The sequence below is a fragment of the Hypanus sabinus genome, unplaced genomic scaffold (assembly GCF_030144855.1).
Source record: "Hypanus sabinus isolate sHypSab1 unplaced genomic scaffold, sHypSab1.hap1 scaffold_1101, whole genome shotgun sequence".
Lineage (NCBI taxonomy): Eukaryota > Metazoa > Chordata > Chondrichthyes > Myliobatiformes > Dasyatidae > Hypanus > Hypanus sabinus.
This window is the reverse complement of record NW_026779158.1, coordinates 30,241-43,752: the sequence shown is the minus strand read 5'-3', so window position 1 is coordinate 43,752 and position 13,512 is coordinate 30,241. Positions and strand designations below refer to the sequence as shown.

General features: G+C 45.9%; 1 protein-coding gene across 1 annotated transcript in view; it reads right to left on the bottom strand.

Moving 5' to 3' along the window:
* Positions 1–12,438, bottom strand: part of LOC132386343 (C-type lectin domain family 4 member A-like) — a 43,996-nt gene extending 31,558 nt beyond the window's left edge. The window contains exons 1-3 of the mRNA XM_059958601.1: positions 12,279–12,438; positions 4,561–4,626; positions 2,305–2,548 (exon numbers count right to left, since the gene is read on the bottom strand). The gene's annotated coding sequence lies outside the window, so the exon portion shown is untranslated. The remainder of the gene's footprint in view (positions 1–2,304; positions 2,549–4,560; positions 4,627–12,278) is intronic.
* Positions 12,439–13,512: the final 1,074 nt, after the last annotated feature.

Genomic DNA, 13,512 nt, shown 5'->3' with positions numbered 1-13,512 from the left:
CGTCCCATCACACACTCCCGGGGTCAGTCACAGAGTGAGGCTTCCTCCACACAGTACGTACACATTTTTAGGGTCAGAGAATCAGCTGACGCATCATCACAACACGCTCTAACGGAGTCAGAAAAAGTTCGCAACCCTCCTCCGTTCTCCACACTCACCAATACCCAGTATTTGGAAACTCCTGTTGACTCAAATTGAGTGTGCCTCTCAGAGATGGCGTGTGCTTGTGTGAGCGGATGGTGCGCTGCGGGTAGAAGAAATAGGAGGGGGAGAGTAGAGGCGAGAGCAATTGTGTTAAGGTTGCAGACACTGAATCAATTTGTGTCGAAACTTACAACCAGCCTCTGCACGCAGAGGTGTGAACAGACTCAGAACTTTTGATAGACATCCAGCGGAAGGGGGGAGGTGTAATACATGAAGTCATTTGTCCCTCATGCTCCCCACAATTGCCTGTGACACAGAGAGTGAGGAGAGTCAGGATTTCTGTGGGTGGGGAGAGACCGAGATTTGGAGCGTTTTCTTCGGCATTCAGTAAGGAGAAGCATTGAAAGAAGTGCACGGAGGAAAGCTAGATTTAACAAATAGAAAGGCTTTGAGGAAAGAGAAGAAGAATAAAGGGTGTAAAGATATTAATGTAGAAGGGTTAAAGTGTGTGTAGTTCAATGCAAGAAGCATCAGGAACAAAGATGATGAACTGAGAGCTTGAATACCTACATGGAATTATAATGTAGTGGCCATTACGAAGACTTGGCCGACACCAGGGCATGAACGAATTCTCAATATTCTTGGGTTTCAGTGCTTTAAAAGGGATACAGGGGGGGGGGAGGGGAGGAGGGTTGGCATTACTGGTCAAGGATAATTTTACATCTGCAGAAAGGGTGGGGAATGTAGCAGGATGTTCTTTTGAGTCAGTACGGTTGGTCGTCAGTAAGAGGAAAGGAGCAGTTACTCGCCGTTGGGTATTCTATAGGGCACCTGGCAGCAGCAGAGGTACCTATGATCAGTCTGGGACGCAAATTTAGAAAGGTGCAAAAATAACAGGGTTGTTATCATGGGTGATTTTGACTTCCCGAATATTGATTGACACTTAATTAGTCCCAACGGTTTAGATGGGACAGATTTTGTTAAGTGTGTCCAGGATGGATTCCTGTTACAGTATGTTGACAGGCCGTCTAGAAGGAATGCCAGACTTGATCGGTATTAGGTAGCGAAGCGGGTCAGGTCACAGATCTGTCAGTGGGTGAACATCTATGAGACTGTGTTCACTGCTCCCTGGCCTTTTAGAATTAACTTGGAAAAGGGTAGAATCAGAGAGGAGAAGACATTTGTTAATTGGGGAAGGGCAAATTATGAGGCTGTAAGGCTAGAAATTGCGGGTGTGAATTGGAATATTTTTGCTGGGAAATGTAGCACGGACATGTGGTCGATGTTTAAGGATCTCTTGCAGTATGTTAGGGGTAAATTTATCCCGGTGAGGAAGATAAAGAATGATAGGGTAAAGTAACCATGGGGGACAAGTGAAGGGGAAAATCTAGTCAGGTGGAAGAAGACAGCATAGATGAGGTTTAGGAAACAAGGGTCAGATAGCTCTATTGAGGAATATAGGGTACCAAGAAAGGAGCTTATAAGGAGCTGAGAAGAGCAAAAATGGGACATGAGAAAGTCATGGCGAGCAGTTTAAAGGTAAACCCCAATTAACGGACTGGGGCAGAGCAATCAACCTGTCTCTTAATGCGAACAAAACAAAAGAGATGGTTGTTGACTTCACGAGGGCACGGAGTGAGTACTCTCCGCTGAACATCAACGGCTCCTCTTTAGAGATCGTCAAGAGCACCAAATTTCTTGGTGTCCACCTGACGGAGAATCTCAATTGATCCCTCATCACCAGCTCCAAAGCAAAGAAAGTCCTACAACGTCTCTACTTTTTACGAAGGCTGAGGAAAGTCCCATTCCTCCATTCCTCATCACATTCCATAGGATTTGTATTGAGAGCGTCCCATCACAAACTCCCGGGGTCGGACACAGAAAGATACTCCCTCCACCCCGTCCCATCACAATCTCCCAGGGACAGACACAGAGGGAAGCTCTATCCACACATTCCTATTACACACTCCCTGTTCAGACAGAGTGAAATTCCGTCCACAATGTCCCATCAAACACTCCCGGGGTCAGACACAGCCTTTCGTTCTATATCTTTCTGTCTGTCTATGTGTATCTCCCCACCCCTCTCTCTCTCTCTCTCTCCCTCTCTGTCTGTTCTCAGTCCTTAAGTTTAGGACCGAGGGATGGGGGATTTTACCTCACCTTTCCTGCTGGTCAAAAGCTGGCAGAAGAATTCGGGGATAGTGAAGATTTTGTTGAGGGTGTAAGCATTCTTCAGGTGGTTTGTCTGAATACCTGAAGAGAATTCACATTTATCCTGGATTCAACGTTCCAATGCAACTCATGGACATTTAGACGATATCGTGACAAGTCCGTGTTTATCTTCTGATATTGATCCAAAAGAGTCTTCTGTCTCGTTCAAAAGTGATCGGAGAGTGAAGAATCTCTGTCAAGAAAAATATTAATGCTTGCCAAGTGTTCATAGAGCTAGTAATGTTAGAGATCTAGAAGATTATAAGGCTAATAGGAAGGAGCTTAAATTGGAAATAAGGAGAGCCAGAAGGGCCATGTAAGGCCTTGGCCGGCAGGATTGAGGAAATTCCCAAAGGATTCTACATGTATGTGAAAAGCAAGGGGATAGGACGTGAAAGAATCGGACCCATCAAGGATGACAGTGGGAAATTAAGTATTGAACCGGATGAAATAGCAGAGGTACTGAATGCAGACTTTGCTTCAGTATTCCCTGTGGAAGAGGATCTTGGTGATAGAAATGACTAGTGACTGGCAGCAGACTGAAAAGCTGGAGCACGTAGATACTATGAAAGAGGATGTGCTGGAGCTTATGAAAAGATCAAGTTGGAGAAGTCGCCGGGACCGGATGAGATTTCCTACAGGCTAACATGGGAGGGGAGGGAGGAGATTGCTTGCAGAAAAATCGTGCATTCCTGCTTGTTCCTCTTGCGCTCTATTCGGAATAATGGGTGCAATGTCATACTCAATGTGTTGATTCATGCCCTGAGCTCAACTGCGCTTCTGAGAAGCTTCGGGCATTGAAATATACGGAGCTCAGGGCATCAGTCACATCAAAAACAAAGTATTGATTACTGGCTTTTTCTTAAGTCTTAACAACATGTCTCCATGTCGACTAGGCTATCTGCTCATGAACTCTGAATCCCGAGCCCCTGTAAATCGATTTCGAAAACTCTCCTAAAAACTTTCAACCCTACTTCTGCCCAACCTTCCCGCGAGGATATCAGTTCCCCTCCAGTTTATGTGTAAACGGTCTTCCATCTCTTCTGTAGACATCCCACGTTCCTTGGAATAAAGACAATGAATTTTGAAGCACTCCCAACTGCACCGTAGCTTGAGCAACCTACTAAACTATATTGACTTCCTAGGTCTGGGCACACTTGAACGGGTGGTGGTCTTGTCCTTTAATTTAATAGCTAAATCCCTGAGCTCATTTTGCAGAACCACCTGCCCAAACATACCGATTTCATTCGTACATATATGGACCAGGACGTCGAGCCGCTCACTGACTCAATTAAGAATCATAGAAACTTTTTGCAATTGCAGTGGAGCCTCTTTCTATTGCACTTAAGTCAACTACATTATTTCAAGTTATTAGGAGAGGGGTCATAGAATATTACCATTGAAATCCGCTCAATTCACAACTAACCCTGTCGTGCTCTCCACCCTCAAAATTTTTCATCTATTTCGCTGCCATCATACGTTCACATCAGTTCAGTTTTGGGTACCATTCATAGAAACCATCTATGTCTTCCCTCCTCACTCAATTTAGCTGTTAGACAGTATGGTTTGAACGGTCTTATTCGCATTAAGGATTTGTGCACTGATAAAATATTTAATAGTTTTGATAACCTTTGCAGTAAATATGGCCTTCCGCATAATCATTTTTTTCAATACCTGCTAATTCTCCACTTTGTCAATGAAAAACTTCGCTCTTTTCCTGAGCAACCACCTGCTATGTTGTGGGACAAACTCACTCTTAGCTTTAATAATAAAGGGCTGATCTCTGTAATATACTCTCAGCTGATGTCTTTGGGAGTTCAAGATCTAAACAAAACTATGACTAGCTGGAAGGATGAACTTGGTGTGAATCTGGCTGAGGAATATTGGGCAAAAACACTGAACAGGGTTCATTCCTCGTCATCATGTGCAAGACTCGGACTCATACAATTTAAAGTTTAACTCAGTACATTTAAGTAATGCCAGCTGTGCTGATATATATCCTGGGACAAATGCTGGCTGTAGCAGGTGTTCCTTCTCTCCGGCTGGTTTAATACATGCTTTTTGGTCATGCCCTCGGCCAGTTTTTCAAAAATATCAGTGAGATTTCGGGGGTGACACTGAGAATTGACCGCTTATATCTGTATTTGCTGTGGCACATGAAGTTTTGGGTTTCAGTGCAAACGAGTCGGATATCATTTCACTTACATCGCTTTTGACCCGTAGGAGAATCTTGCTGGTCTGGAAATCTGCCACTCCCCCATCTGCTGCTGCCTGGTTAGAAGGCGTAATGTTTATTATTTTTTTTCTGAAATTATAAAAGATTAAATTCACTCTGCGGGCGTCAGGGAGAAAGTTCTATTCGAAATGGGGGCCTTGCTTGTCATATTTTGGGAGTCTTAAGGAATTACCTACTAGTTGAGGGCATTTGATTGTATTTGGGAATTCACTTCCCTCTTAACACGCATACGGTTTCCCTCACAGGGCGCTTGATCAATTGCAATATGAGTGTATTCTGGATCATCTGAGATGTTGTAGATGTGTGTGGAACTTCGTCTTGTAGTGTGGGGTTATGGCTGTGAAATGTCCGTGCTTGTATTCGTGTAGTGCTGTATTGTAAATACATTAGCTCTCATTGTATGTTCGGGGTGGGCGGTTGAGAGGAGATTTGTTCAGGTATAAGATACAAAAGCAAAATGGAGGAAAATGTAATCCATTGTGTTTTCTATATTGTGCCGTTCCTTCAGCAAAATATATTGTAAAAAAAATCATAGTGAAGGCATGGTGTGCATTGACAAGAGGAAGGAAGGGAAGGAGATTGTGCCACAGAAAGGGTGTTCAGTTTCAGCCGTTGGAGCAGAACGTGTGAAGCACCATTTTCTTGCTCCCTGTCTCTGACTGGAGTCTGTTTAAACGCCGAAATCCACTGACCCTTTGCCAGGAGGCAAAGACAAAGCGAGAATACCTACATACAATCCCATCACACTCCCCTAAAAAACATATACTGTGTAACGCTCCCTCCACAACGATCCATCACACACGCCCGGGGTCATACACAGAGTGCAACTCCCTCCATATTGTTTCAACACACACTCCGAGGTCACACACAGAGTGAAACTCCTTCAGCACCGTCCCATCACACACTCCCGGAGCCAGCCACAGGGTGAATCTCTCTCCACACCGCCCCGTCACACAGTCCCGGGGTTAGACACAGTGTGGATATCCCTCAGCACCGTCCCATCACGCACTCCCGGAGCCAGCCACAGGGTGAATCTCTCTCCACACCGCCCCGTCACACAGTCCCGGGGTTAGACACAGTGTGGATATCCCTCAGCACCGTCCCATCACGCACTCCCTTAGCCAGCCACAGGGTGAATCTCTCTCCACACCGCCCCGTCACACAGTCCCGGGGTTAGACACAGTGTGGATATCCCTCAGCACCGTCCCATCACACACTCTGGATGTCAGATAGAGAGTGATTCTCCCTCCGCACCGTCCCTTCACACACTCCCGGGATCAGACGCAGAGTGAATCTCCCTCCACACCGTCCCATCACACACTCCCGCGGTCAGTCACCGAGTGAGGCTTCCTCCACACAGTATGTGCAGATTTTTAAGGTCAGAGAATCAGCTTACGCATCATCACAATACACTCTAACGGAATCAGAAAAAGTGCGCAACCCCTCCTCCGTTCTTCCCACTCACCAATACCCAGTATTTCGAAACTCCTGTTGACTCAAATTGAGTGTGCCTCTCAGAGATGGCGTGTGTTTGTGTGATCGGATGGTGCGCTGCAGGTAGAGGAAATAGGAGGAGGAGAGTTGAGGCGAGAGCAAATGTGTTAATTTTGTAGACACAGAAGCAAGTGGTGTGGAAACTAACAACCCGCCTATGCACGCAGAGGTGTGAACAGACTCAGAACTTTTGATAGCTATCCAGTGGAAGGGGGGAGGTGTAACAAAAGACGTCAATTGTCCCTCATACTCTCCACAATTGGTTGTGACACAGAGAGTGAGGAGAGTCGGGGAGGTTGGGGGTGGGGAGAGACCGAGATTTAGAACGTGTTGTTCGGCATTCACTAAGGAGAAACAGTAAAAGAGCAGAAATAAGTGCATGGAGTAAAGCCAGATCTAACATATAGAAAGGCTTTGAGGAAAGAGAAGCCGAATAAAGGATGTAAATGTAGTAATGTTGAAGGGTTAAAGTGTGTATAGTTCAACGCAAGAAGCATCAGGAATAAATGTGATGAACTGAGAGCTTTGATACCTGCATGGAATTAAAATGTAGGTGCCATTACGGAGACTTGGCTGACACCAAGGCAGGAACGGATTCTCAATATTCTTGGGTCTCAGTGCTTTAAAAGGGAGACAGAGGGGGGAAAAGGTGAGGAGGGGTGGCATTACTGGGCAAGGATAATATTACAGCTGCAGAAAGGGTGGGGAATGTAGCAGGATCCTCATTTGATACAGTATGGTTGGACGTCAGGAAGGGGAAAGGAGCAGTTACTCACCGGTGTGTATTCTATAGGGAACCTCGCTGCAGCAGAGATACCTCGGAGCAGATTTGGAAAGTTCAAAAAATAACAAGGTTTTTATCATGGGTGATTTTATCTTCCCGAATATTGATTAACACTTGATTCGTCCCGAAGGTTCAGGTGGGACAAATTTTGTTAAGTGTGTCCAGGATGGATTCCGGTCACAGTATGTTCACAGGCCGACTAGGGAGATTGCCAGACTAGATCTAGTATTATGTGGCGAAGAGGGTCAGGTCACAGATCTGTCAGTGGTGAGCATCTGGGGGACTGTGTTCAATGCTCCCTGGCATTTAGTATTAACATGGAAAATGGTAGAATCAGAGAGGAGAGGGCATTTCTTTTTAATTGGGGAAGGGCAAATTATGAGGCTGTAAGGCTAGAAATTGCGTGTGTGAATTGGGATGATATTTTTGCAGGGAAGTGTACTACGGACACGTGGTCGATGTTTAAGGATCTCTTGCAGGATGTTAGGGATAAATTTATCCCGGTGAGGAAGATAGTGAATGGTAGGGTGAAGGAACCGTGTGGGAAAAGTGAAGTGAAAAATCTAGTCAGGTGGAAGAAGAGAGCATAAATGAGGTTTCGGAAACAAGGGTCAGAAGGCTCTAATTAGGAATATAGGGTACCAAGAAAGGAGCTTATAAGGAGCTGAGAAGAGCAAAAAGGGGACTTGTGAAAGTCTTGGCGAGCAGCGGAAAGATAAACCCCAAGATATTCTTCAATTAACGGACTGGGGCAGAGCAATCAACCTGTCTCTTAATGCGAACAAAACAAAAGAGATGTCTGTTGGCTTCAGGAGGGCACGGAGTGAGTACTCTCCGCTGAACATTGACGGCTCCTCTTTAGAGATCGTCAAGAGCACCGAATTTCTTGGTGTCCACCTGACGGAGAATCTCAACTGATCCCTCATCACCAGCTCCATAGCAAAGAAAGCCCTGCAGCGTCTCAACTTTTTAAGAAGGCTGAGTCCATCTTTTAAGTCCAACTTTTTAAGAAGGCTGAGTCCATCTCCCACTCCCCCATCCTCATCACATTCCATAGGGGTTGTATTGAGAGCGTCCCATCACACACTCCCGGGGTCAGTCACAGAAAGATATTCCGTCCACCCCGTCCCATCACACTGTCCCAGGAACAGACACTGAGCACTGAGGGAAGCTCCATCCACACATTCCTATTACACACTCCCGGGTCAGACAGAGTGAATCTCCGTCCACAAGGTCCCATCATACACTCCCGGGGTCAGACACAGAATATTTCGTTCTCTATCTTTCTGTATGTCTATGTGTATCTCCCCACCCCTCTCTCTCTCTCTCTCTCTCTCTCTCTCTCTCTCTCTCTCTCTCTCTCTCTCTCTCTCTCTCTCTCTCTCTCTCTCTCTCTCTCACTCTCGTTCTCAGTCCTTAAGTTTAGGACCGAGGGATGGGGGATTTTCCTGCTGGTCAAAAGCTGGCAGAAGAATTCGGGGATAGTGAGGATTTTGTTGAGGGTGTAAGCATTCCTGAGACAAGTGTTCTGTCTGATGACCAGAAGGGAATTCGCGTTTATCCTGGATTCAACATTCCAATGCAAGACATGGACATTTAGACGAAATCGTGACCAGAGGATAAGACGTGAAAGAATCGGACGCATCAAGGATGACAGTGGGAAATTGAGTATTGAACCGGATGAAATAGCAGAGGTACTTAATGAATAGTTTTCTTCAGTATTCCCTGTGGAGGAGGATCTTGGTGATAGAAGTGACTAGTGACTGGCAGCAGACTGAACAGCTTGCGCATGTAGATACTAAGAAAGAGGATTTGCTGGAGCTTTTGAAAAGATCAAGTTGTGGAAGTCGCCGGAATCGGATAAGATGTACGATAGGCTAACATAGGATGGGAGGGAGGAGATTTCTTGCCGAAAAATGCCCTCGGTCAGGTTTTCAAAATTGTCCGTTAGGGTTCGGGGGTGACACTGAGAACTTGCCCGCTTATAGCTGTATTTGGTGAGGCAGAGGATGTTTTGGGTTTCAATGCAAACGAGTCGGATATCATTTCATTTACATCGCTTTTGGCCCGTAGGAGAATCTTGCTGGTCTGGAAATCTGCCACTCCCCCATCTGCAGCTGCTTGGTTAGAGGGCGTAATGTTTTTTTTTTCTGAAATTATAAAAGATTAAATTCACTCTGAGGGCGTCAGTCAGAATGTTATATTCGAAATGGGGGCCTTGCATATTTTGGGAGTCTTAAGGAATTACCTACTAGTGGAGGGCATTTGATTGTATTTTGGAATTTATTTCCCTCTTAACACGCATACTGTTTCCTTCACAGGGCGCTTGATCAATTGCAAAATGAGTGTATTCTGGATCATCTGAGATGTTGTAGATGTGTGTGGAACTTCGTCTTGAAGTAGTGTGGGAGTGTGGCTGTGAAATGTCCGTACTTGTATTTGTGTAGTGTTGTATTGTAAATACATTTGCTCTCATTGTATGTTCGTGGTCGGCGGGTGAGAGGAAATTTGTTTAGGGATAAGATACAAAAGCAAAATGGAGGAAAAAGTAATCCAATATGCTTTCTATATTGTGTCGTTCCTTCAGCAAAATATATTATAAAAAAATCATAAAGAAGGAATGGTGTGCTTTGACAAGAGGAAGGAAGGGAAGGAATGTGGGGGCACAGAAAGGGTGTTCAGATTCAGCCGTTAGAGCAGAGCCTGTGAGGCACCATTTTCTTGCTCCCTGTCTCTGACTGGAGTCTGTTCAAACGCCGAAATCCACTGAACCTTGGCCAGGAGTCAAAAACAGAGCGAGAATCCCTTCATACAACACCATCACACACTCTTGGAAACGTACACTGAGTAACGCTCGCTCCGCAAAGATCAATCACTCACCCCCGGGATGATACACAGAGTGCAACTCCCTCCATATTGTTTCAACACACACTGCGAGGTCAGACACAGAGTGAAGCTCTGACCACACCGTCCCATCACACGCTCCCGGTGTCAGACGTAGCGATAAGCTCCCTAAACCAAGTCAGATGAGGTCACACACTTCCGATGTTAGATACTGAGTGAATTTCCCTCAACACCGTCCCATCACACACTTCCAGAGCCAGACACAGGGTGAATCTCCCTCCACACCGCCCCGTCACGCAGGCCCGGGGTTAGACACAGAGTGAATCTGCATCCACATCGTTGCATTACACAGTCCCGCGGTCCTCCACACAGTACGAACACATTTCTAGGGTCACAGAATCAGCTCACGCATCGTCACAACACATTCTAATGGAGTCAGAAAATGTGCACAACCCCTCCTCCGTTCTCCCCATTCACCAATACCCAGTATTTTGACACCCCTGTTGACTCAAATTGAGTGTGCCTCTCAGAGATGGCGTGTGTTTGTGTGACCCGATGGAGCGCTGCGGTTAGAGGAAATAGGAGGAGGAGAGCAGAGGCGAGAGAAAGGGTATTAAGATTGCAGACTCTGAAGCAAGTGGAGTGGAAACTTACAATCAGCCTGTGCACGCAGAGGTGTGAACAGACTCAGAACTATTGATAGATATCCAGTGGGAGGGGGGAGGTGTAATACAAGACGTCATTTCTCCCTCATACTCCCCACAATTGCCTGTGACACAGAGAGTGAGGAGAGTCGGGAGATGTGGAGTGTGTGGAGAGACCGAGAGTTGGAGCGTTTTTTTCGGCATTCACTAAGCAGTAAAACGCAGAAATAAGTGCATGGAGTAAAGCCAGATGTAACATATAGAAAGTCTTTGAGGAAAGAGAAGCAGAATAAAGGGTGTAATGATAGTCAGGTAGAATGGCTAAAGTGTGTGTTTTTTCAATGCTTGAAGCATCAGGTACAATGTGATGAGTTGAGAGAGCTTGGATACATACATAGAATTATGATGTAGTGGCCATTACAGAACTTGGTTGACACCAATGCAGGAATCGATTCTCAATATTCCTGGAAAACAGTGCTTTAAAAGGAATACAAAGACAGGAAAAAGGGGAGGAGGAGTGGCATTACTGGTCAAGGATACTATTACAGTTGCAGAAAGGGTGAATAATGTTGCAAGATCCTATTTTGAGTCAGTATGGGTAGAGGTCAGGAACAGGAAAAGAGCTGTTACTCTACTGAGGTTATTCAATAGGCCCCCTGGTATCAGCAGAGATACTGAGGGGCAGGTTGGGAGGCAGATTCGGAAAGGTGCAAAAATAACAGGGTTGTTATCATGGGTGATTTTAGCTTCCCGAATATTGATTGACACTTGATTATTTCCAAGGATTTAGCTGGGACAGATTTTGTTAAGTGTGTCCAGGATGGATTCCTGTCACAGTATGTTGACAGGCCGACTGGGGGGGGGGGGGGTACCACACAAGATCTAGTATTAGGTAGCGAACCGGGTCAGGATACATATCTGTCAGTGGGTGAGCATCGGGGGGACAGTCATCACCGCTGCTTAGACTTTAGTATTAATATGGGAAAAGATGGAATCAGAGAGGGAGAAAAAATAATTGGGGAAGGGCAAATTATGAGGCTGTAAGGCTAGAAATTGCGGGTGTGAATTGGGATGATGTTTTTGCAGGGAAATGTACTATGAAAATGTGGTCGCTGATGAAGGAGCTGTTGCAGGATGTTATGGTTAAATTTGTCCCGGTGAGGAAGATAAGGAATGGTAGAGTGTAAGAACATGAGGACATGGGTTTAAGGTAGGGGGAGGGAAGTTGAAGGCGGATATCAGAGGGAGGTTTTTCAATCAGAGATTCGTTGGTGCATGGAATGCACTGCCTGAGTCAATGGTGGAGGCAGATTCACTAATGACGTTTAAGAGACTACTAGACAGACCTACTAGGAAGGTTGTGAGTTATATGGGAGGCGGGGTTTGGGGGTCGGCACAAAATTGTGGGCCGAAGCGCCAGGATTGTGCTGTACTATTCTATGCTCTAAGTGTCTTGAATTGTGTAAGACAACGGAAACAATTAGGGAGGATAGGGATTCAATGACCTGGTGAGATAAACGTTCGGCACGGAAGAGAAGGGTCAAGATGGACTTTTTTCCGTGTTGTAATGGATTAGCGGCAGGGCAGTTTCACTGAGACGCAGAGAGGCGAAGGGAAAATACAGGATAGGACGGGGTAGAGGGAGTGTGTGAAACAGGCGGCAGGGCAAAAGACAGGTGAGTCGGAATACAAGGGGAGAGAGGGAGAGTGTGCGAGAAACAAACATTAAGACAGAGTGAAACTCCCTCAACCCACACTCACCCCGGTTCGATCTCTCCCTCTCTCTCTCTCTTTCTCTCTCTGCTCCTTAAGATTAGGAGCGGGGGACGCAGGATTTTACCCCACCTATCCTGCTGGACAACAGTTGGCAGAAGAATTTGCTTTCGAGGATAGAGAGAATTTTTTAAGGCTGTCAGCATACTTGAGACAGTTGGTCTGCCAGAGAACCAGAAGGGAATCCGCGGTTATCCTGGATTCAACGGTCCAATGCAACACATGAACATTTCGTCGATAATGTTCATCTCCTGATATTGATCCCAAAGCGTCCTCCAGTCTCGGTCGGAAGTGATCGGAGAGTGAGGAATCTCTGTCAAGAAGAAAGGACAAGCTTACGAAAGAGTTTCATATTGTTTGTTAATGTTAGGGAACTCGAAGATTATAAGGGTAATTGTTACCCCGTGGGTGGCTTATTGAGGAAGTAAAGAGGCATGGGATCTAAGGCGTCATTGCCTTGTGTAGCCAGAACTGGATTGCCCACAGGAGGCAAAAAGTGGGTGTGGATGTGTCATATCCTGCATGAAGGTCGGTGACAACTGGCGTGCCTGAGGGATCTGTTCTGGGACCCTCACCATTTTAACAAAAGACCTGGATGAGGATGTGGAGGGATGGGTTAGTAAGTGTGTTGATGACTCAAAGTTTGGAAATGTTGCGGGTAGTGTAGTGGTTTGTCAGAGGTTACAGCGGGACATTGATTGGATGCAAAACTGGATTGAGAAGTAGCAGATGGAGTTCAACCCAGATACGTGTGAAGTGGTTCAGTTTGATACACTATTAATAAGGCAGAATATAACATCATTTTTAAGACTCTTGGCAGTGCGGAGAATCAGATGGGTCTTGGGATCCGGTCCAAAGGACAATCAAAGCAGCTGCCCAGATCGACTCTGTTGTTAAGAAGGCGTAAGGTGTTTTTGTCTTCATCCGTTTTGGAAGTCAAATTAGAGCTGAGAGGCAATGTTGCAGCTTTATATTCCCCTGGTCAGACCCCACTTGGAGTACGGTGCCCAGTTCTGGTCGCCTCACTGCGGGAGGGATGTGGAAGCCATAGAAAGGGTGCAGAAGAGATTTACAAGGATGTTGTCTGGATTGGGGAGCATTCCTTATGAGAATAGGTTGAGTGAACTCGGCCTTTTCTCCTTGGAGCGACGGAGGATTAGAGGTGACCTGACAGATTTGGAAAATAGGATAAGATACATTAATCGCGTGGATAGTCAGAGGCTATTTTCAGTGAGCTGAAATGGTTGCCACAAGAGGACACATGTTTAAGGAGCTGGGGAGTAGGCACAGAGGATTTGTCAATGGTTAGATAGAGAGTCGTGAGTGTGTGGAAATGGCTGCCGGCAACGTTCGTGGAGGCGGATACGATCGGGTCTTTTAAG